Here is a 23,883-nt window from a genome sequence, read left to right on the forward strand (position 1 = left end):
GCAAAACACCGCACAAGTGTCAACTGCGCAATGCAATCAGTGACATCCGCAGCAGGGCCCGACAGCAGAGCTGGTTTACCCCTGCCACATCATAACAGACCCATCCCCTTACCCGCACCTGACCTGACTAGCTGATCAGACTAAATGTGGGAGAATATCCCTTCAGGGCTGTGCCATTATTTATTCATTCACACTTTCTCTCCATTTATTTATGCCATGCACAGCCACTCTTCCTTGCTCAACAGACATCCCTCTCGCATCCAGCGCTCTCTTCACACTGTCCATCCATCCTATTTGTGGTCTTCCTCTCAGCCTTACACCTCTCACATCAGATCTAGTTATCTTTTTCACCAATCGCTCATTATCCATTCTCTCCATATGCCCAAACCATAGCAACACCCTCTGGTCAACTCTACCAGCCATCTCCCGAACAACTCTAGTTCTCCTTCGCACTTCATCATTTTGCATTTGATCCATACGTGTCACTCCACACATACTCTTCAGACACCTCATCTCCATTACATTGAAACTTTTCCTCCCTACTACACCCATGTTCCATGTTTCAGCCCCATGTAACGCAGTCGGTACCACAACCTCGTCATACAGCCTTCTCTTTACATCCATTCTAAGCGAACGACATCTAAACACTTTTTTCATTCCTCTCAGCACCTTTCCTACTTCATTTATTCTAAACTTCATTTCTGCATCGATTCTTCCATCCACAGCAACATGTGACCCTAGATATATAAAACACTCTACCTCCTCAAGCAACTCGCCATTCAAAATTATATTCATCCCTCTACCATCTACCAACCTCGTACACTTCATCACTTTACTCTTATTCTCATTTACTTTCATTTTCCTCCTTTCACACACCCTTCCAAACTCCTCTACCAACTGTCTCAATCTCTCCTCTGAATCAGCCACCAGTGCAGTATCATCTGTAAACAGCAGCTGCTTCAGATTCCACTCTCCACCATCAACATTCACCAGACTCAGACCTCCACCTAAAACTCTTGCATTCACCTCCCTTACAAAACCATCCATGTAAATATTAAACAACCAAGGTGACATCACACATCCCTGTCGCAGCCCCACTCTCACGGGAAACCAATCAGTCACAGCATTTCGCACTCTTACACACACTCTACTATTTACATAAAAACTTTTCACCTCTTTTAGTAACCTACCATCGAGTCCAGACAATCTTAAAACAGTCCACAAAGTCTCCCTATCAGTTCTATCATACGCTTTCTCTAAATCCCTAAATGCCCAAAACACATCCTTGCCTTTCGGTAAATACTTTTTACACACTTGTCTCACAGCAAACACCTGATCCACGCATCCCCTCTCTCTCCTAAAGCCACCCTGCTCATCACCAATCACTCCCTCTGTACCCTCTCCAACTCTCATAATTAGCACTCTACCATACACCTTACCTACAACACTCAACAGACTCATACCTCAAAAGCTCGTACATTCATGCTTATCACCCTTGCCTTTATACAAGGGGACCACACAAGCACTTGCCCAGTCAATTGGCACCATACCTTTCACAAAGCACACATTCAACAGTCTTACTAACCAGTCAACAATAGTCACTCTACCACCCTTCAGGCATTCCACAGCACACCCATCCATACCTGCAGCTTTCCCTGTTTTCATCTCCTTTACTGCCTTCTCCACTTCCTCCTTCGTAATCAAAGAATCATTCAACTCTCCCAACACATTTATTCCTTGCACCCTTCCATCCGCCAAAATCTCAGCCACCCTTTCCTACTCTACATTTAACAATCTTTCAAAATACTCTGCCCATCTCTTCCTTACTGCATCCATCTCAATTGACATCCTTCCATCCTCTGCTTTTATTCTCTCTTCCTTCCCAGACTCTCCCTTTCACACCCTTTTCACCTCCTTCCAAAACATTTTCTTATTCTGTTGAAAATTCTCTGTCAGCCGCCTACCACACCTTTCATCTGCTGCCACTTTAGCATCACGCACAGCCCTTCTCGCCCTATTCCTCGTTTCCTTATACCTTTCATATGACATCTCATCCTTCCTCTGCAGCCACACTTCATATGCACGTCTCTTCTCAGCCACAGCCATACTTACTTCCTCGCACCACCATTCACTTCCTTTTCTTACACCACCACCCACACGTCTCACACCACACACCTCTTCTGCATGCCCCACCACAGCACTCTTAAACAACTGCCATTCCTCCTCCACACTGCCATTTTCCCGATCTTTCATTGCGTTCCACTCATCTTTCAATATCTCCTGATACTCTATCTTTTTCTCTCTTTTATCCAACTCACTGACTTTCAAAACCTCCCTGCCACACCTAACCCTCCTAGCTCTCACCCATCTCTTACCTACTCTTAACTTTCCCTCCACCAGGTAGTGGTCAGACATACCTCCACTCTCCCCTCTCAGAACTCTCACATCCAACAATCTTCCTATTACATTCCTAGACACAACCACATAGTCCATCAAAGCTCTATCAACAACCCTTCCACTCTCCTGTCTCACCCATGTATACTTATAAATATCTTTCTTCTCAAACAGCGTATTTCCAATCACCATCTCTCGCTCAACACACATCCCTATCATTCGTTCCCCATTTTCATTTCTTCCAGGCACACCAGGCATACCAACTACACCTTCAACTGCTACAATTCCCACTCTAGCATTCAGATCTCCCATCATTACTACATTCACATTCGCTCCAAAACCCTACAGACACTCATCAACATCATTCCAGAAAGACTCCCTCTCTTCTTCATCTCTTTCACTGCCAGGCCCATATGCACTAACAAATACCCACAACTCACGTTCAATTTTCGCTTTCACCCACATCAGTCTCGATGACACCTCCTTCCATTCAGTCACACACTGCTGTACTTTCGGACTCACTAACAAGGCCACACCTTCTCTTGCCCTTCCTCTATCAACACCTGACAATCTTCCATTCACACTTCCAAACATAGACTCACCCTTCCCTTTCATCTTCGTTTCACTCAAAGCTAACACATCCAACTTTCTTCTCACAAACATTCTCCCAATCTCCTCCCTTTTAGCCTCAATTTTGCTACATCCACGCACATTCATAGACCCAATCTTCAGGTTATGGGGATAACTCCATCCCCCATCCCTTTCTCTGGCCTGTCTCTTTTTAGGAACTAAAAAACAGAGGAGGGGGTCCCTGGTCCCCTCATCCCGCCCCTTTTAGTCGCCTTTTACGAACCACAGGGAATACGGTGGCAGTGTTCTTCCTTACATAACCTGGCCGCAGAGTAGTAGTACCACCCCATAGTGCGGCCAGATTGTGTTCCCCCCGCCACAGGGGGGGACACAGTAATAATAATAATAATAATAATAATAATAATAATAATAATAATAATAATAATAAATGATAATTAATAATAATAATAAATGATAATTATAATAATAATAATGATAATTATAATAATAATAATAATAATAATAATAATAATAATAGTAATAATAATAATAATAATAATAATAATAAACGTGAGTCACCTGCCTCCGAGATTATGTTGATAATTTACAGGTTTTCGATATATTGCTGTCTCAACCAGAATATTTTATGTTGATCCAGAGAACACACTAGCACTGAAATAGTTTATGATGGAAATATCTCATCCCTTATGATCGAGAAGTCTTTTCAGAGGTATGCTGAAACAGTATCTGGGACGTAGGAGGAGCAGAATATAAATAAACGCCGAGAGCTCGCCCCCGGACCTGTCAAAGCAAGGCGTCACTCGGTATGCCTCCGCCAAGTCCTGCTCACGTACTCGCCATGCAACCTTCGTGACAAGGTTAACTGTGGGTTGAAATGAGACTAAAGATAGAATAAGTCGACCCCATACGACCGTGACCTTTGACCCCTAAATCTTGCTGATCAAATCACTTCACTGTCTCCTCATACTGTATCCGTGACAAAAGTTTGGTTGAAATCCGTCGAGATATCTCGCCCACAATAGTGTTACGGATGCACTTTCACGAAGATAAACTAAGTCGACCTTTTATTGCCTTGACCTTCACCACTTGACCTTGCTGACCTAATCAGTTCATCGTCTCTTCATACTGTACAACTGACAAAAGTTTGGTCGAAATCCTTTGAGGGATTCAGGAGATCACACCCACAAGATAAATTAAGTCGACCCCATCTGACCTTGACCTTTGATCCCTTGACTTAGCTGACCTACTCAATTCATCATCTCCTCATACTGCATTACTGGCAAAAGTTTGGTGAAAATACGTCAATGGGTTCGTGAGATATCGCGCCAAGAAAAGTGTTAAGGACGCACATACACACACACACGCACGCACGGACGGACATTCCAATCACAATGCCTCCTCCACCATAGGTGGGCGGAGGTATAATAATGTCACGGATAATGGCTGTTATTTTATGTTTTCGATATCTCGAAAAGATAATACTCCACATAGGAAAGGGTGAACTGTATTAATGGCACTGGTAAAAATGGCACAGGAAGAAAAGGCACGGTAAAAATGGCGCAGGTACAAATGGCCCAGGTAAATATGGCACAAGAGGAAAATAGGACAAAATGGCACAACTGAAAAAATGTTTATTGGATATAAATATAAGATTGCGTAAATTTAAAATTCATGTAGGTACAATGATTAAAATTCGTGCAGGCACAATGATTAAAATTCGTGCAGGCACACGAATCAGACATGAAAACACTGATTGAGGATACTTTTATAACAACTTGAGAAACCAAAATCTTAACTAGAATCTAATGTTGTAACCAAGTCCTCGTAACACTTGATCGATGTTTTTCCTGCCTTCTATATAGTCTCTGCATATATTCTTTAGTCTTTGTTGCTAATCAACATATACTTCGTTTTCTTCCTGGGTGGTTATCCAACTGAGTCCTTAGCTATCACCACACTTACAGCAGCCTCTTCCTTTTGAATGGGTGCTGATATCCAACAAGATGGTAAAATTTATTGTTCCAACCTTCATAGGTTATTGGTTCTGGGACAGTTATTCATGGTGGCTTGATGTATGTTCATAAGTTGTGGAGGGAATCTTACTGGAATACGTCGAAGTTTTAGTGTTGGAATGCCTGGTTAGGGGTTGCATCTTCTTCTCTGAATATAAGTACCAGAAACATAGGTTTGGTCGAAATACTCTAGCAGTTGAGCTGCCTCATCAGGACATCTAGCCTTGAGTAGCTGCATTCCTGTTGGTACATCATCAACTGGTAGAAATGCCAGTGAGTCTTTCTCTCCACAGAATTGACGAAAGTCATTACTCTTTTTGTAGTGGTTGGTCAGGCCAAGGTCCTGCATTTTTCTCCAGGTACTCTGAGTCAAGTGGTAGAAGCAACCTTGTGTCCTTGTCTGTGGTCCAAAATCATTGTTGATGGCTTGGATGACCGCCTGCTCGAAGTCAACACTTATGGTTGCTGGGTCTGGGTAAAGTGCAATCTCGTGGCAGTGATCGATGACTGCTTGCAGCAGGGTTTCATATGTATCTTGTGTTTTAGAGTGCAGACAAGCAAAAACAGTAGAAACTGCTGTATTACCCAGTTGGGGCACGTATTACATAGAGCTGTAGAAATCCTGGTGGAGCCATTGTGTAGTTGCCATCCATCAGCCATGTATCAGCAGAAGCAAGTAACTGCAGCGATTCACCAGAACCAAACACAATGATACGGTTGTCAGTGTCTGGTCCATTGTCGAAGAACATGAATGGCTTTGGCTCAGGATCTGCAGTAGTTGTCCATTCTCCATCAAGTTTCAGATCCTGAAGTTTTTCTGGTACTGGTGGATAGAGTTTTGACCTTTGATTACGCAGAGTTCTCTTTATGATGTCCTCCCTTGGAAGTAACGCCTTTGCTTCAGCTGGTAAGTCAGCCAGGTTGTTGATGTAAATCTGGCCAGGTTTATCTTCGGTTTCTGCTGCTTTTCTCTTCATGTTGGTGATACATTTGGTGGCTGAGACAGCAGCAAAATCAGGAGCGTGGTTGTGGTCATTTGCTGGTACAGGATCAGTCATCTCGAGGCTGGTGGTCATCGTGCCTTTACAAAACGATGTTCTCCTAACACATCTCCATATGATGGTAGTTGACCTCGTGATCTGTTTTGTGTACATGTATCCTTGGAAACAAATCTTCTCTTTTCCTTTATTGCTCACTATGATCTCCATGATGGTATGGGGGCTGGTAGGGCCATTGAGAACGAAGGTGTAAACTTTAGTGATGGGCTACCTCTTCAGGTGTATTCTTGACTGCTGCAGTGGCTTGACTGAATTGGCTTGACTGTGTTAGGATTCATTTTGGATCGGTTTTATGGATCATAAAGATTCATTCAGGTTCACAAAGATTTATTCATTTTTGGATCGCTTTTGTGGTTCATAAAGATTCATTCAGGTTCATAAATTTATTCATTTGGGATCAGTTCTGTGGTTCATAAAGATTCATTAAGGTTCACAAAGATGTACAAAGGTTCATAAACATTTTGCTAACACAAGAAGTTTCGATTACTTTTTGACTGTGCCATTTTTTCCTAGTTTTCCACTAGTGCCATGTTTACCTGTGCCATTTTTACCTGTGCCGTTTCTACCGTGCCATTTCTTCCCGTACCATATTCACCTGTGCCATTATTACCTAAGAGTATTGGTAATGAAATGATTAATGAAGACTGTACTGAACATAGTTCGAAATGTCTCCCCATAGCTGAAGAAAACTAATTAGATATTGCAGAATAGGAAGCGATTAATTGGAGTAATTCGTTTCGGATGGTTCAAAGTTTCCTCAAATTTTGATGACAATTATCCCCATCTTTGTGATTTATTTTTAAAACTATTTTTTTCTTTCTCCTGACGATTTTATTTCGCTTAGATGAGACTGAATTGGAGGAGTTAGATGCAATGTTCATTAACCCATTCACTGCGGGAAGTCTTTCCTGAGCTGAATGAGGTCGCATGGAGGATAAGGGAATAAAAAAAAAAAATGTCATTCTCGACTTGCTCGTTTAAGTCTTTTATTCTATATACGTCCCAGGTAATGAATGAGATATATCACATATTACTGCTCAGTATGTCATACAGACGACGCTTCCAAAGTTATCTTTTTATACTGGCTTAGACGTGGGACGATCCCACTGCAAGCATTTGTGTTGCAGTTTCGTTCTTCCCACAGAATGGTAAGCCAGATGTAGCAGCTCGGAACCCGTTTTTTTTTTGTTTTGTTTTTTATATACCTCTCTTCCAAATCAAGAACTTTTTCAATGTAGCATTACATCTTCTAAATCCACGTCAAACTGGAGAATTAGTGTTGACTCCCACATATTCTTAATCGCTATGATTACTTACAGACAAATAGAGAACAATTGCGTTTTTCTATACAACAGCTGTATCATTTTCCCAGGAATGATATATCTTTCCTATGATGCCTATATTTTAAACAGAATAAAAAAAAAAAAAACATATATTTATGTAGTAGAGGGAAAGGCATAAATGAGAGTGAGGTAATATTTGAATGCAACGAAAATCAGACGACTCAGGTTTGAGAGGGCGGCGACTCCTGAGGGACGTGGGTGGGAAAATGCAATACTGGAAGACAGACTAATTGGCTTTGTTACTATTACTGTTGTTTACAACAACAGGACTGTAGTTCCCAAGACATACGTGGTGGGGTAGAGAATGGGACAGGCACCGGGGAAAAAGAAAAAAAAATAATGAACAACATTGATTTCGGTTTTATCCCATTTTGATATTAAAAAACTGAATCAGCCAAATAATAATAAAAAAAAAAAACATTGACACATTATACATCTTTGCCAGTGGCAGACTAATAAAGCTCTGCCTATTAGTGATCTCCGTGGTATAACTCGCCAATACAACTACTGCAAGTACCAGTGGTGAAGACTCGTATATTATACACGCATTCAACTCAGGATATTCTCTCTCTCTCTCTCTCTCTCTCTCTCTCTCTCTCTCTCTCTCTCTCTCTCTCGACCTTATGTATCTAATCTTTCTGGAGTAGAATGAAAGACTGAACTAGAACAAATAGGATTTGAGTGTTCTCCTTTTTAGCCCGGGCAACGCCTGGTACCCCTGTGTGTGTGTGTGTGTGAGTGTGTAGACCTATAAGGTGGCCCAGATATAACTCTCCGCCGGACCATTTTTACCGCGTTCTGGATATGGCTCATACAGTGTTACCAATATCTATGCTGCATCATTTATTCATTTCCTACTCCCACTGCCACACCCACGCCCAAACCAGCCGACTAAGCCGTCCCCGCAACACATAAGATACTGCCACGCGATTTTGTCTTGGAACGCTGTTTATGGGCCATCCTGTATGTCTGTTGGATTCCAGAGCTCATTTAACTGTTAGTTATATAATTTTGCAGATGAATATTTTGATTTATACTGAAACACACACACACACACACACACACACACACACACACACACACACACACACACACACACACACACACACACACACACACACACACACACACACACACACACATACGTATGTCTCTGTTTGTATATATATATATATATATATATATATATATATAATCACATTGGAGCCCAGTGTCCGGAATATTGGACGGAACTGGGATTTCTCGAGTCTTTGTAAAGTAGGGAATCCCCGGGTAGGGACCTATGAGCTTCTCAATAATTAACAAGTACTTGAATGATGACGTATTAGATGTGTAACCCATTATAACTGGCTCTCTATTAATCTCCTACCAGTGTTCTCATCTGCTCCTGTTTCTGGATCCCGCTCACCTATTGTAAGTGGGAATGGGAGTAATGATGATGATGATTTACATTCCTGTACTGAACAAAACACCGAAAGAAAATACAACAAAGCAGCGATTTTCCTTCTGTATGAAAACCAACATCCTGTCTCCTATTCTGCAGCAGTGGCTAAAATATTTAGGAGCGAGGGCTGACTGATATCAAAACACATATATACATGTATAATGAGAGGCTGGAAGCTGAGTCGCCTAGGGGAACACATTGCCTGCCTCCTCACTTTACTCTCCACCTTTACTCACTACTTTCGCTATGTCCACGGCTTGAGCCTACACAGGAAGCCGAATGTGATATATATATATATATATATATATATATATATATATATATATATATATTATATACAGAATATATGTATGTATTACAACTGCTCTGGAAATTATTACTGCTCGTTTTTCTTTTCCAACGTTTTGAAAAGGATTATTTATATACCTCATTTTTTTTTTTTTTTAGGTCTGAATAAGAGTCGGGGTGATGATGATGATGATGATGATGATGATGATGGAGGAATTATACCCATATATTGAAAAGTGTGGTTATTGAGGAGATACCGTGCAAGAATTTCGATAGTTGCCGGTAAGTACAGCTCTTCAATGTGAACAATTTTTGGTGCTGAAATCAAGATAAAATGGTGACGAAAACGAGTGACATTACTATATTATCTGATTCTGAATATTTTTGTTCTTATATTATTGCACTTCGGAATTATACAAGTACAGATATTATTGTTAGCATTAGACAATCTTATTCATGTACTGAAAATCCCTGCCCGTCAATAGTTTAAGAATTTAGAGTGGTATAATTAATACTGTCAAGGCAAATAATATGAAAACTCCAACTATCTGAGTCATGTAATTATGAAAATTGTAAGCATCAGATGATTGTGGTTACCTTGCATGCAGCATTATAGAATACATTTAAAAGCAACGTAACAATGCCCAAACATATTTACATGATGGATTTTTAAAATATTGTCAAAACTAAGGGTTTGTCTGCCTGTTGGCTCCTTCATTACCCGTCCCCACCGCAGAGGGGCTCTGGGACGGGTATTGTTTTCACTCGGTTAGTTTATTTGTTTGTTTGTCTATCTGTCTGTTTACAACTTTTCGCAAAAATTACTGGAGCGATTTTGACCAAAATTACAGGGATGATGGGCTATGACATTCAGATCAGATGATTAAATTTTGGGCCAAACTGGGCCAAGGCCCAGGCTGTACATTAGACTCAAAAATTAAAAGAAAAAAATAGTTTCTTCTCGCCATAACTCCTTTCAGATTCATCATATTGACATGAAACCAAAACCTAAAGATGCATCATTCAAATCTGCCGCCTATAACATACCTCACTACATCGGGGGTGGGAGGGGTCACCCTTTAGTTAGCAGTAGGGGAGTCAATGTCAGGTGGATTGGGCCTAAAATTTCAAATGGGCATAAAATCGTCAATTTTCACCCAATTTGCTCCATAATTGATATGTGACATCTTTGACCAGCTATCCTGTTGTGCTTATACATCAGCATTAACCCCTTAACCGGGGGGCATCACTTTCGTGATGCTCGGGCGGAATGGATCATACCGCGGGGCGTCACTTTTGTGATTCTGTGTTATTCTGAATTATCCTGGGCTTACAGGTGGTGGCTTGTATCATCTATCATTACTGTCAATGTCCAACACTAGTCAGCACTCCAAATCTCATCTGTACTCCCATCCATTGTTGACAATTTAGCCATTTTTCCCCGTTCCTGACTCCCCTCCCTACCTCCCCTCCATTACCCTGTCCTCTCACCTCCCCGGCCGCGCTGCGCTAAAGCAAATTTCCCCCGGAATTATCCACTGATTTCATCCATTGAAATAAGCCCTATGCCTTGTTCTTATACAAGATAATATATACCAAAAAGAAATAACGTAAGTGATAGTGCTATACACCTTAATTTGGCTAATTATCACCTGACAACACCTCACGTGCACTCGTTCGCTAATTTCCCACGGAAATTTCCCATTGGAAATATGCCGTATAATCTATTCTCGTAAAAAAAAATTTATATAAGAAAGGAAAGGAGAAGCCAAAGTGACATTTACATTCACCTGGAACTACCTACTTTTTTCTGTATTTTCGAGATTTCCTACTAATCATTTTTTAGCATGTACTGCTACTGTCCACCAATAATCCGCACTCCTAATCTCATCTGTACTCCCATCCATTGTTGACAATTTAGCCATTTTCCCCCGTTCTTGACTCCCCTCCCTACCTCCCCTCCAGTACCCTCTCACCCCTCCCTACCTCACCTCTTTTACCCTTTCCTATCGCCTGCCCTGCCGCGCTGCGCTAAGCAGATCTCCCCCGGATTTTTCCACAGATTTCATCCATTGAAATAAGCCCTATGCCCTATACTTATACAAAATAATTTATACCCAAAAAAAATTAGGTAAGTGATAGTGGTATACACCCAGAATTGGCTAATTATCACCTGACAACATCTCACATGCATTCATTCGCTAAATTCACACGGTAATTTCCCCTTTGAATTATGCCTTGTAATCTATTTCAGTAATAAAAATATATATCAGAAAGGAAGGGAGAAGCCTAAGTGACATTTACATTCACCTGGAACTACCTATTTCTTTATGTATTGCCGAGATTTCCTACCAATAATTTCTTAGCATGTAAGTTAGCACCTGTCAGCCCCATTGTCACTGTCAACCCTTGCCTTCTCAGATAAGCCGCGCCATTTAGTTCCTTGTCCTCCTCTGTGGTCAAAGCATGTTGGACTCGCGCCCTGCCATTTCTGCCGCTTCTGCGCCCATTGCAAAGGGCCCCGTGATCTCTACACCCAGAAAAACTCATGGGGGATGCAGGAAAGGACTAAGTGACTCTGCAGTGGAACGTGAACTAGCCAAATTATCAATGATAATGATGGATAGTAACTATGACCCTTCAGGGGATTCGTGTGACGAGCCGGGTGAGGAAATCGTGCCAGAAACTACTAGTATGAGTGATTCAGAGTCCCAAGCTATCCTTAGCTCCAAGGGAAAGGAGCCGTTAGTGCAGCAAGGGAACGAATTTGGGAAGGGAATGAAAAGGCGGCGGGTTAGCCCTGGAACAATGGCCCCACGTGACCCAGCCCGCCATGAGTCCCGAGGTGAATCACCTCCCCATTCCCCAAGCCCCACTTCACTCATTTCTTCCTCTTCTTCTGCTGAATTTTTTCTGGAGTCTTCGTTGTCAGAGTTACCACCAGCATCAACAGTGAAGGCAGGCTGTAGAGGAAGAGGTAAATCCCTGACCCGTAAAAGTAGAGTTGCCAGTAGAGTAAGGGCTGCTAGTGCTGTACGGCAACCCAAGGTCAGTGCGAGTGACCTTGAACCAGATAAATCTGCCTCACAGCCACCCTCCACCCTCACCCACCCTACACCACCACGACAAGGAATCCTGGACACCTTCGCGTGGACGGAAGGGTCTGATTTTGTCCCTGAACATCTCCATTTCGACGAGAGTTCCTCAGGAATACAGCCTGCCTTCACTCTTGACGAGGATGCTGAGTGTGTGGACTTCCTTTTGGCCTTCATCAATGACGAAGTCATGCAGCACATATGTGATGAGACCAACAGGTATGAATCACAACGTGCTGCAAGTGGTACAGGTGCAGCCAAGATGCAACAGTGGTCCATGATGGGAGTGCAGGAGCTGTATGTGTTCTTCGCCCTCATGCTTCTCATGCCACACTCAAAGAAGCATGAGTTGAAAGAATACTGGTCCATGGACCCCTTACTACCATCACCCACCTTCAATAAGTACATGGCCAGAGATCGCTTCTGGAACATCATGGGAAACCTGCACTTTGCCGAGAACGATGTACCTTCCCAAACCGACCCACTCTGGAAGATCCGGGAGATTCTGAGCAGAACGAAGGATAAATTTATGACATTCTTCCACTCCTTTCAGAAGGTTGTCATTGATGAATCCTTGGTTTTGTTCAGAGGACGTCTTAGGTTTGCGCAGTACATTCCAAGCAAACGTCATCGCTTTGGAATCAAGTTCTTTGTACTGTGCGACTGTAAGACGGGGTACATCCTTGACTTCGTCATTTATGCAGCCAGCACTGTCGATCTTGATAAAACACACCCCCTTGGCTTCTCAGGTTGTGTAGTGAAAGTGCTCCTTGAAAGGTATTTTGGTGGGAATCATGTGCTGTATACAGACAACTATTATACAGCACCGAAACTTGCCAAATACCTTTCAGAGCACGGCATCGGCTCCTGCGGCACTGTCAAAAGTAATTGTGCCCACTTCCCTAAATTCCCAGAGGCAGGAACCTCGCAGCAAGGAGACGTGCACCTACACAAGTCTGAGAAGATGCTGGCAATACGGTGGCATTACAAGAGGGTCGTGCACATGCTCACCACCGTACACAAGGGGGAAATGACAGACAGTGGGAAGGTCGACCGTAGGACAGGCGAACCTGTGAGGAAACCTGATGCTGTCTTAGACTACAATATCAACATGCGGCTGGTGGACAAGTCCGACATGATGATTGGAGAGATCGACTGCCCCAGGAAGAATACTAGGTGGTACAGGAAAGTTTTTCTGCATCTCATAGACATGACGATGCTGAACGCCTTCATCCTGTACAAGATGAAGGTCAAGCCACCCAAGTCTTTCTCCCTGAGGTTGTTCGCCAGGACTTGTGTTCAGCAGCTGCTTGAAAGGTACGGTAGGGTGACAGCAGCAACTCCAAGGCGCCATGCAGTAACACTTCCCGACAGACTTGAGCAGAGGGCGTACATGGATCGGCACAGACTTGTGGAAATGCCTGCCACAACCAAAAGGAAGGCTGCGATCCACAGGTGCCAGGTGTGTGCACATACCACCCGACGCACACCTGAGCACAAACACACCTCTTGGCAGTGCGCTGAGTGCCAGGTTCCCCCCTGTGTTACCTGCTTCTTTGATTACCACAGCCAGAAGCAGTTCTAAAAGTGCAAGTGGGAAAGGAAAATGATGTGTAAATAATGTGTAAATAGCAAGTGAAAGCAATGGATGTACAGTACATATGACTGAACAGTGTAATATAGTTTTATGTTACTGCAAGTGACAATGAATAACATAGTGTAAGTAAAATAGAAGTGTAAATATTGAAAATACAATAGAAAATGTAAATAGAAATGTAAATGATTAGTAATATAAGAATATGAGTTCAAATACTTGAGGTTATAACAGCGAAAGTGAATCCGTGGCTCTCTACGTATTTTACTGAATGAAAAATTGAATGACTTCAGTGACAATAAACTAATACTACTGAAAGAAACTTATGGATAAAGATGCAGATATATATAAGTGTTATAGAGTAATGGAAATATAAAGTGTGAGGGGTTTTATGAATAATAAATGACGGAATACCAACAGCGAACTAGCGCAAGTGGGAAGGTCATATGCGCTCGTAATTTTCATTGCTTTCACAGTGTTTTTTTTTTGGAGTATGGATCCCAAACTACTTGATAATCATAGAATAGTGTTTCTAGTGATAATATCTCGCTGTGGCAATCATATTACGGGTTGTCGGAGGTCTCCACAAGTCCTACGGTAATCGACGAAGGCTCAACAAACATCCCAGGAGAAAGCTGAAGGTATGTGCCATAAGCATATGTAATTTTAATATTCTAGAACTAATAACTGATTTTTGGCAAATATTTTTTGAGAGTCTGTTGGAGCCCGAATATGCCCGCGGGACACGAAAACAGAGCAGAACAAGCCCGCGGTGTAAGGGTTAACATGACTGCCGAGGACGGGTTTGCTGTGCCTTGGCACCGCTTTTTGTTTTTAATACTTCGGTCGTCATTGTGTCCTAAGTGAAGCAGTTTTGGGGGCCGCATGTAGCACACTTTTTGGACAAACTATGTCTATTTTTTGCAGTTCAAACTAAGATTTGACTCGAGAGAGAGAGAAAAAAAAAAACAGAAAAAAGAGAGAGATGGCTTAGTTGTATCCATTACAGAGACAATATGTTTTATTATGGTATGACTTTATCAAAATTAAATTCTTCGAAGGAAAAAATTAAATTAATGTACTAGAGAATTGTGCTTATTATACGTACGGAAAAGCAACCCTTTGTTTCGGACACAAAAACTAGGATTTGCATAGGTTTTGCAGTTTAATAATGTTCTCAGTATCAATTAACCGTTTTAAGGTCCAAGGCTAAGTTAACTTATTGAAACTTACTGTTTAAAAAAGTATTGTGTGAAATTGGTAGGCTACAAATGATAAATTTGAAGAATTGTATTTAGGTTTTAACCCTTATTAACTGCTGAAGATGCTCTGAGACAGCACATTTTCTTGCCAGCGACTAGGAAAGAGTTAAGAAAATCTATTCGTGATCCTACAGTACTAACTTTGTAATAGTTTGTCTTCTACCTAACCTGATGTACTCGAGATAAACCGAAAACATCCTAACTGTTCCTATCACTATTAAGGCAAGCTAATCTGTCCTAGTCCGGCAGTAGTAACAGTCTTAGGCTTGTCCACACATTGTACTCCAACAAGTGCTGGCAACATGTTAGTAACACAATAATGAACATGCTGCAAACAAGCTGGGAACAGCAGCGTCCAGATTATTTTGGCCACATCATAATGAAGTCCCAGCCACCTGATATGGACACAATTATCCCATCGCCTCTGCTGCTAGTGTTCTAAGCTGCACTGAAACATGTTTGCATACATCTGTCCAAATACTGATGCAAACATGTTCCCGAACATGTTGCCTGCCGTGTTGCCAACATATGTTCGAGAGCACGTGTGGACGCGCACATACTTCTCTAGTATAACAGTGGTGGGAGGCTCTTTAAAAAAAATACCTCAATATTAACAGTGATGCCATAATAAACTGCCATTTTATTAACTGTGGTGTTATAAGATAAAATATCCTTTTATAAAGAATGGTTCCGAGAAAAACTACCATATTATTAACAGGGGTGCCATGATAAACCACCTAATATTGACAGTGGTGCCAAGATAAGCTGCCCTGATATTATTCTCGGCGCCAAGTAAAGCTTCTCTGATATTAACAGTTGTGAAACTAACCGGTCTTATTGTTAACAGCGGTGCCATGATAAATTTCCAAATATTAATAGTTCCCGCCATTAATAATAAAAGAAGTACCACATTAGCCCATCATAACGTTAACAATGGCGCACGCTGTACTTTCCTAATGTAACAGTTGTACCAGACTATATTCACATAACATTAACTTAATCTTCACTAACCTAACCAGGTAGTGATGCCAAGCTGACATAATATGTGTGCCAACTAAGCTAAATAAAGGTAAGGTAACCTAACGTAACTTAACCTAACCTAACCTAACCTGATGTAACCCAATAGTGACGCCAAATTAAACTCTCCATTATTAACAATAGTGTAAAGCTAGCCTAATTTATCCTAAGAGGGGAGCCAGGCTAAACTCTCCTAATGTAAACAATAGTTTCATTCTCACCCGTCCAGTCCGTATATTAACAGTGGTATGAGCAGGAGCCGCTAGTCAGCATCATGGTATACAGCCAATATTTGGGTCATGGACGTAAACAGTTGGTGGGTGGGCCTCTTGTGCCATTAGTCCCGGGCCAAACAATGGGGGGCGTGCATCACTCGCTGTGCCCGTTTGGAATGACGTACAAATTTAATTAAAGGCTTTAGTGGGGGTGTTGGGTGATGGAGGGGGGAAGCAGTTTATGAAGGTAATGGCGGCGTCGTGTGCAGGTGGTGGGGGTATTGTTTATGGTGGTGGAAGGGTTATGACACTGGTTATTGTGCCTCCTGGCTTTGATATAGTGAAAAGTATGCTATACGGTTACTGTGAAGTAAATTTGATAAAGCGAAAGGGGTATTTAAGATGAAGAATGAATTTAATATTGTATAGTTATGATGATAAAATGGATAGTGTACACAATGGTCAGAATGGTAAGATGAAGATTGTTTTTGTTGCTTTATTACCTATTGTAGTAAATGAATCTCTACGATTCAGCGACGTCTTCGTTTTAAATCATTCTTTCTCTATCCAGACGATGAAAATGCTGGTGGTGAGGGTGATAAGGATGAACCTTATAGTTAAGATGAAGGAAGGTAAGGAGAGAGAATGGTTGTGATGAAGGATCCTGGTTCATCTATAGAGTCTAGTAATAAGAAGTGATGGATGATTAAAACAGTAAACAGTTGAAATGAAAGATGGTTATGTCAGATGTTTAAAAGGATGGAATGTCGTTGTTGCTTGTGGCTTTGTGAAGCTGACTGAATCTCTTGACATGGTTGTCTTTTGTTCTTGGAATATCCAGACGATTGTGGTGGTGATGCCGGTGTTGGTGTTGGTGATGTTGGTGTTGATGATGTTGGTGCTGGTGTTGGTGATGCTGGTGGTGGTGGTGGTGGTAGTGGTGGTAGGGTCCCGTGTAGGTTGGGGGGTTGTTCTTCACAGTGGCTGAAGGGTTATAGCGGTGGTAGTAATTGTGGGTCCTGACACTGATAAGGTGGCTGGTGGTGATGACTGTTTATTGCTAAGGTGAGGTGGAGTAATGGAAACGATGATTGGTGTTGTGGTTATCATGGAGGATTATGTGATACATAATACAAGATGCAGGATAGTGGTTATTAAAGAAATGAATGATAATGCTTGTTTAACATAAAAAGCATAGTGGTGTCAGGATATATTATGATGTTAGATTGTGGTTGATACTGTCTTTGGAGGCTGATGAAAACCAAAAATCTATCTATCTATCTATCTATTGCCAGACGCCTCAATCCTGTTCGGGGTGGCCACAAACAAATCGCCTCCACGTCACCCTGTCCCCCACCATTTCACTGTCCTGCTCCCAACTCACACCCCCCTCTCTCATAAACCTCTACACCCCATCCCTCCATCTAATCCTCGGCCTCCCCCTCCCTCTCCCCCCCTCCACCTCACTCATATATATACACTCTCTTCGTCAGTCTTTCACCCTCCATCCTCTCCACATGGCCAAACCACCTCAGTGTATTCCTCATAACGCTTCCTATCACATCCACATCAACACCACAACGCTCCTTTATATCCTCATTCGTCAGCCTGTCTCTCCATGTGACTCCACAGGCTCCTCTTAAATAACTAATTTCCACTGCTCTCACTCTTGACTTGTGTCCTTCCAGCAACGTCCAAGCTTCACTTCCATACGTTAGAGTTGGTATCACACTACTGTCATGTATGAACTTTTTCACCTCCATACTCACTTCCCTGTTTCTTATCACTGCTTTCAAGGAACCAACAACCTTTCTTCCCTGCTGTACCCTTTCAAGCACTTCACCCTCCAAACCTCCATCCTTACTCATCACACTACCCAAGTACTTAAACGTACTCACATTTTCCAATTCCTCACCATCCAACCTCGCTGTACGTTCACTGACTTCATCTCTCTCAAAGACCATAACTTGACTCTTCCCTACATTCACCTTTAGATTCCGTTTCTTACACACTCTCCCAAACTCATTCACCAAGCCTTGCAGTTCCCCTTCGTCTTCATTCAACAACACAGTATCATCTGCAAACAACAGAACAGGGAGTTTCCAAACACTACCCTCTCTCACCAGGGCCACTTCAACAACCACTGCCCTACCTTGTGTCTCTTTTATTACCCCATCCATGTACAGATTGAACAACCATGGAGACATGACACATCCCTGTTTCAACCCAACTTTCAAAGAGAAAAATTCATTCAGTTCACCATCCACACGCACTGCAGCCTTAGCACCATCATATATACTCTTCACAGCCTTCAACAACTTCCCATCTACTCCATATATTCTTAATACTTTCCACAATCCTTGTCTATCCATCCTGTCATATGCTTTCTCCAAATCCATGAAAGCCGCATACAACTTCTTTCCCTTCTCTAGAAACTTTTCCACTAAAGATCTAAGAATGAATATCTGATCTACACAACCTCTTCCCTTCCTAAAGGCTCCCTGTTCTTCTCCAACTAATTTTTCTGTTCTTTCTCTAACTCTGTCAATAAGTATCCTACCATACACTTTTCCTGTTATACTAAGAAGACAAATGCCCCTATGATTACCACACACTTCTTTTTCCCCTTTTCCTTTGTACAAGGGAATAATTATACATGACTTCCAATCCTTCGGAACTCTACCTTCCTCCCAGGCCAATCTGTACATCTTCCACATCCATTCTACTACTATCTCTCCCCCATGCTTCAACATTTCACCACACACTCCATCAATTCCTGGGGCTTTCCCCAATTTAACTTTCTTCATTGCTTCCGCAACTTCTATCCTACTGATTTCTTCTTGTCTTCTCACCTCACTCCTCCCAGCCATTCCCCAGCCACTTATACTCGCATCACTTCCATCCTCTATGTTCAATAATTCCTTAAAGTGTTCTCTCCATCTGCTCACTTTTTCTCCCTTCTCCACTAGTAACCTACCATTTTTATCTTTCACTCCCCTGCTAACTTCACTTCCACCCTGTCTTACTCTCTTCACCTCTTTCCAGAACATTTTCTTACGGTCCTTCCACTTTACACTCAAATCCCTTCCAAATTCCTCATCCACTCTCTTCTTACTCTCTCTTACTAATCTTTTCACCTCTCTCTTTCTTTCTACATATAACTCTCTCTTCCGTCTCTCAACTTCTTCCACGCCCCTATTTCTCATCCATTCATTGTATGCTTTCTTCTTTTGTGCCACAGCCTGTCTCACCTCTTCATTCCACCACGCTGTTCCTTGCATCCCTCTCCGTCTTCTCTTCATCCCACACACCACATCACATGCTGCACATATTTCTTCTGTGAATATCCTGCACACACCTTCCACGTCCCCCATCTGCTCCAATTCATATTTGCCCAATCGTTCCTCCACTTCTCTCTCTTATATATATATATATATATATATAAACCAAAAATGATGGGTAAATACTGGATGGTTGGGATGAAGGAAGCTGGGTCTGAGTTATGGCCTTATGAAATTATTGAATCCTTTATGATATCATCTATTTTATTAATATTATTCTTGTTGTGTCTTGCCGTTCGTGGTAGTGGTCTTGGTGAATGATATGCATGTGAAGGGGAAGCCTCCCTCCCCTCCAACTCTTACCACATTCCCCAGGGCCTTCACCACTACACAAGGCCCTCGTCCCCTCGTATCCCCTTGGTTGAACTGTGAGTGGGGAGGTTGGCGGTGAGTAGGGAGGTGTTTAAGGAATGTGTGTCGGGTTACCGTGTTACAGTACACAATCCTCAACCCTGGCAGAATGAAAGCCAACTGTAGCTGAATAATTTGCACAGCCGGTAGAATGTATAATAGGAAATTGCACAACCCAAAAGTTTTCCTCCAAGGTAATAGGACTTTTTTTTTTAACCTACGAAATGAGGTACCCAATACAGGGAAGCAGTGCGTATTTACTGTCTTATTGCCATAATTGTTCTTAAGAATTGCAGGTAATACAATAGCCAACTCTGCAGCAGAAAACCTACAACACCCATCTTCTGAGAGTTATTATGCCCATCCTTCCTCACTACCCACCAGCGTTCCAACCCCTCCTGCCCACTTCTATCAACTTACTCCACTCATTTCCCATTATACACCTCACGTAACTCCCATCTTCATAGAGTGTATTTGTCTGATCCTACTCCATTACTCATCACCATCGCAGCCAATCCCACCCACTCCCACCCACCCTACCTTCTATTCCCCTATTGTGTGGTGAATATCATAAAAATCATTGCTCTCCCTCCTTTGACATACACATTACCGACCTATTTATTACACAGCACTCATCTCCGCAGGGCATACTACCATCAGCATACCCCAACACTCACCACCATCCATACATCTCCCTGCTACTTCCTTTCTCCGTCCCACTCACTCTGCTTTTATGAGGTAAATATATTTTTTTTTTACTAATTGCTTCGACTACTTAACTATCTTAACTATCAATTGCATCCACCTGTGCAAGATATAATTTCCCCATCATTCAGCTGCTACCATCCACCATTACCTTATGTCATCCCTCCTTCTCGACTAATACGCCATTACATCGATAAGGTTCCTCACTTCACGGAGTCCTCTTCCTGTCCTGGTACATTTTGCATCACTGCCATCCCGTGTATGCTTCCCTCCCCCTACTCTGACTCACACCTTCCCGTCATCTTCACAGGATCCTTCTTCAAAAGGTGCACCTCAACCAGTCTGTCCCACCACTCGACATCATCACAGGGTACTATGCACACTCAGCTCTAGCCACCCTACCCACCCCAGAGAGACATGAATGAATGTATCTCAAAACTCATTTGATGCATATGGCTGATTTTTGGCACATCTTCATAAGCATGACCTAAAGTCATGCCTGATATAATTGGATAAATTTCAAGACACTAGCAAGACCTGATTAACCACAACTGTCATACCTAAAACATCACTGCACTATACTGATAACTCCTACTCACTTAACGTACAAACGGATGAACTTTGCCAGGTATAGGGAGGTAAAGTTGACACTTTTACTTTATGTCCCACGCTTCGAAGTATGGTTTACGTCTGTAACATGTGGCAGGAAGAAATTTATTTATGATACTTGCATAATGCAGGAACAGCCTTAAAACCGTAAATATGTCAGATTGTTTTAGCTGTTTGTGTTGGTATACATAGCCCTAAGTCTCTCCCTCTCTCTCTCTCTCTCTCTCTCTCTCTCTTTCCTCTCTGCCTCCTGACGGCTTACTTCCTCTTCTAATGCATTTTTCATCCGCTCTGCTTCTTTTTCTTTACTTAACAGCAAAACTTTACCTCAGCTTTAGTCCTCTCGTCTCACATACCGACACTGTCTCCTTCCACCTCCTCTGTGTTCCTCAACATTCGTGCCTTCAGTAGCCCAATGATTTTATTTTAGATGTTATTAAATTTAAGAGAAATTTTTTGCCTTGAAAGCTGACACCATAGTCAGCTTTGCATATTATTCTTGCTATCTTCAGTTCATTAAATTTCGCTTAGGAAAGATGTCTCGTGTTCAAGGGATTGATGAACTCCTGTATCTAGTCCCTTTAGTTTGATAAATCATTCCCAAGTAGAGTATATACTGTAGACTCGTCCAAATACATCAAGCGTTACGTGAAATAAACGTTATGGGACTGACGTACTTGACGTGGATGCTGGTGGCTGGTCATTTCGTCTGCCAGCATATGTTGGCATCCTGTCAGTTCATACTGATCACTGATGCAGACTGGATTGTATTCTCGTGGGCTAAGGAGGTTTTCTGGCACCTCAATCTTTGCCAGTGTATCTCTGCATACAACACGTTCATAATCTTGGCCGTGTTATCTATCCCAACTCTGCGTATACTGCAATTAATATAAATAACACGATATCAACTCCACGACCACGATAACTTCTTTGGTGGGTTATTTATGATTCCTTCAGATTATTTTGTTTCAACAATGCAAAGGATTAATGAAGGGGAGTAGTAAATGATGGTTACATATAATCACTTTATTTTGAAAAACCTCCCCTGAGTTAAATGAAATGAGTTGAAAATACCAAGAATACAATGAACAAGACGGCACAGTGTTCAGGTGCGTAAGATGTCACACGCCGAATAATTCACAAAGAACTGACATACCCTTTCCACCTTAACGTGCATAAAATATCCATCAATACACCTTCAATTCAGTACTGTAACAAAGAGATCAACAGCAGAATATACTACCTGTAACAAGATGTGCTAGGGAATGTATATATAGCCGTAGTATTGTCTTTTTCTGCCACGGAATTGCCTGAAGTGATCTTAAAGAAAAGAAAATATCCGCCAAGATTAAGTGGATGAACTACATTAACCTCGTTAAGGCCAAATGGAATAGGTCACTCTCACACAAACAGCCAGTGCAACCTTCTGCAGTCACACGCAACTGTCCCCTTAAAGATACCCATTCCCGATTCAGACTTGATAACCAATTGGAAGTATTTACCAGTAAGTCGCGGCTTTCTACTCAAGAGTTTTTCTCTGCTTGATGTCAGTCAGTATTCTACTTTACACAGGAAACCTCTCGTCGTCGAAGGATTAAGTCTGAATATCAGCTTCTCTCAGCGATAGGTCCAGTCCTGCTATAGACAATAGATGGACTGTAAAAGATAAGAGCCGTAGTATAAAAACTGAGAGCAGAGTATTATGGAGAAGGTACCAGTTTTGGCGATAAATGTTGTGAAAAAAGCAATAATGATGGCATGTCTTTGACTTTTTGTGTCCCTGCTAACTACACACTTAAATGTGCAGTGCAGGGCGATCACATGTAAGTTACAACCGTTTGGTAAATGATGGCTGAAATTTAAGAGCTTGCTTAAACCTACACGCACTTGGTTGTAGTAGTATAGCAGGAAGATGCTTTGCCATTCCATGTTAACAACGACTTTCATACCACTTCGTATTATTTTTTGTCAGTTGGTTATCACATCGTTTCCTTAATTCATCCAGCCTTTCCCGTCCTCCTTCCATTAGATCTTCCGATCCCTAGCCTTCCCCTTCATCTCTCTCACCTAACCACTTTTCAACGTTATCTTCCTGAATTTGATCTGATGAACCTCTCTCCCCTCCTTCCCCCTCTCCCTTTCCCTCCGGCTGTTATTCTCTCTCTCTCTCTCTCTCTCTCTCTCTCTCTCTCTCTCTGTTTCAGGGTTAAGTGTTCCAAAACCGGTTATCTGTTTTCACTCTCCTTCTTGATCCCCAACTTTCTCACTTCTTTTTTTTTCCATTCTTCTCTTCTCTTCTCCAGCCTTAGCTTGCGTCTTTAATTCTTTCCTCACATTTTGATGTCCGTCTTTTTTTTTTCTTGTCATCACAAGGCTATGTTATGCCTCTTTTATTCATCGAACTCGTCCCTCTTTCTCTTTCTTTATCTGGCATCTTTAATGTTGTTTTTTATTTAATGTTTCATGATGTCGTTGCATATTTCCTAACACCAGACGGTTTTATGCTTACTGTGTTCCTCGTCCTCCTCTGGGGCTTCTATTCTTTTAGGTGATTTCTTTAACAC

The sequence above is a fragment of the Coenobita brevimanus genome, chromosome 34 (assembly GCF_032717465.1).
Source record: "Coenobita brevimanus isolate Jiangsu-jjx chromosome 34, ASM3271746v2, whole genome shotgun sequence".
Lineage (NCBI taxonomy): Eukaryota > Metazoa > Arthropoda > Malacostraca > Decapoda > Coenobitidae > Coenobita > Coenobita brevimanus.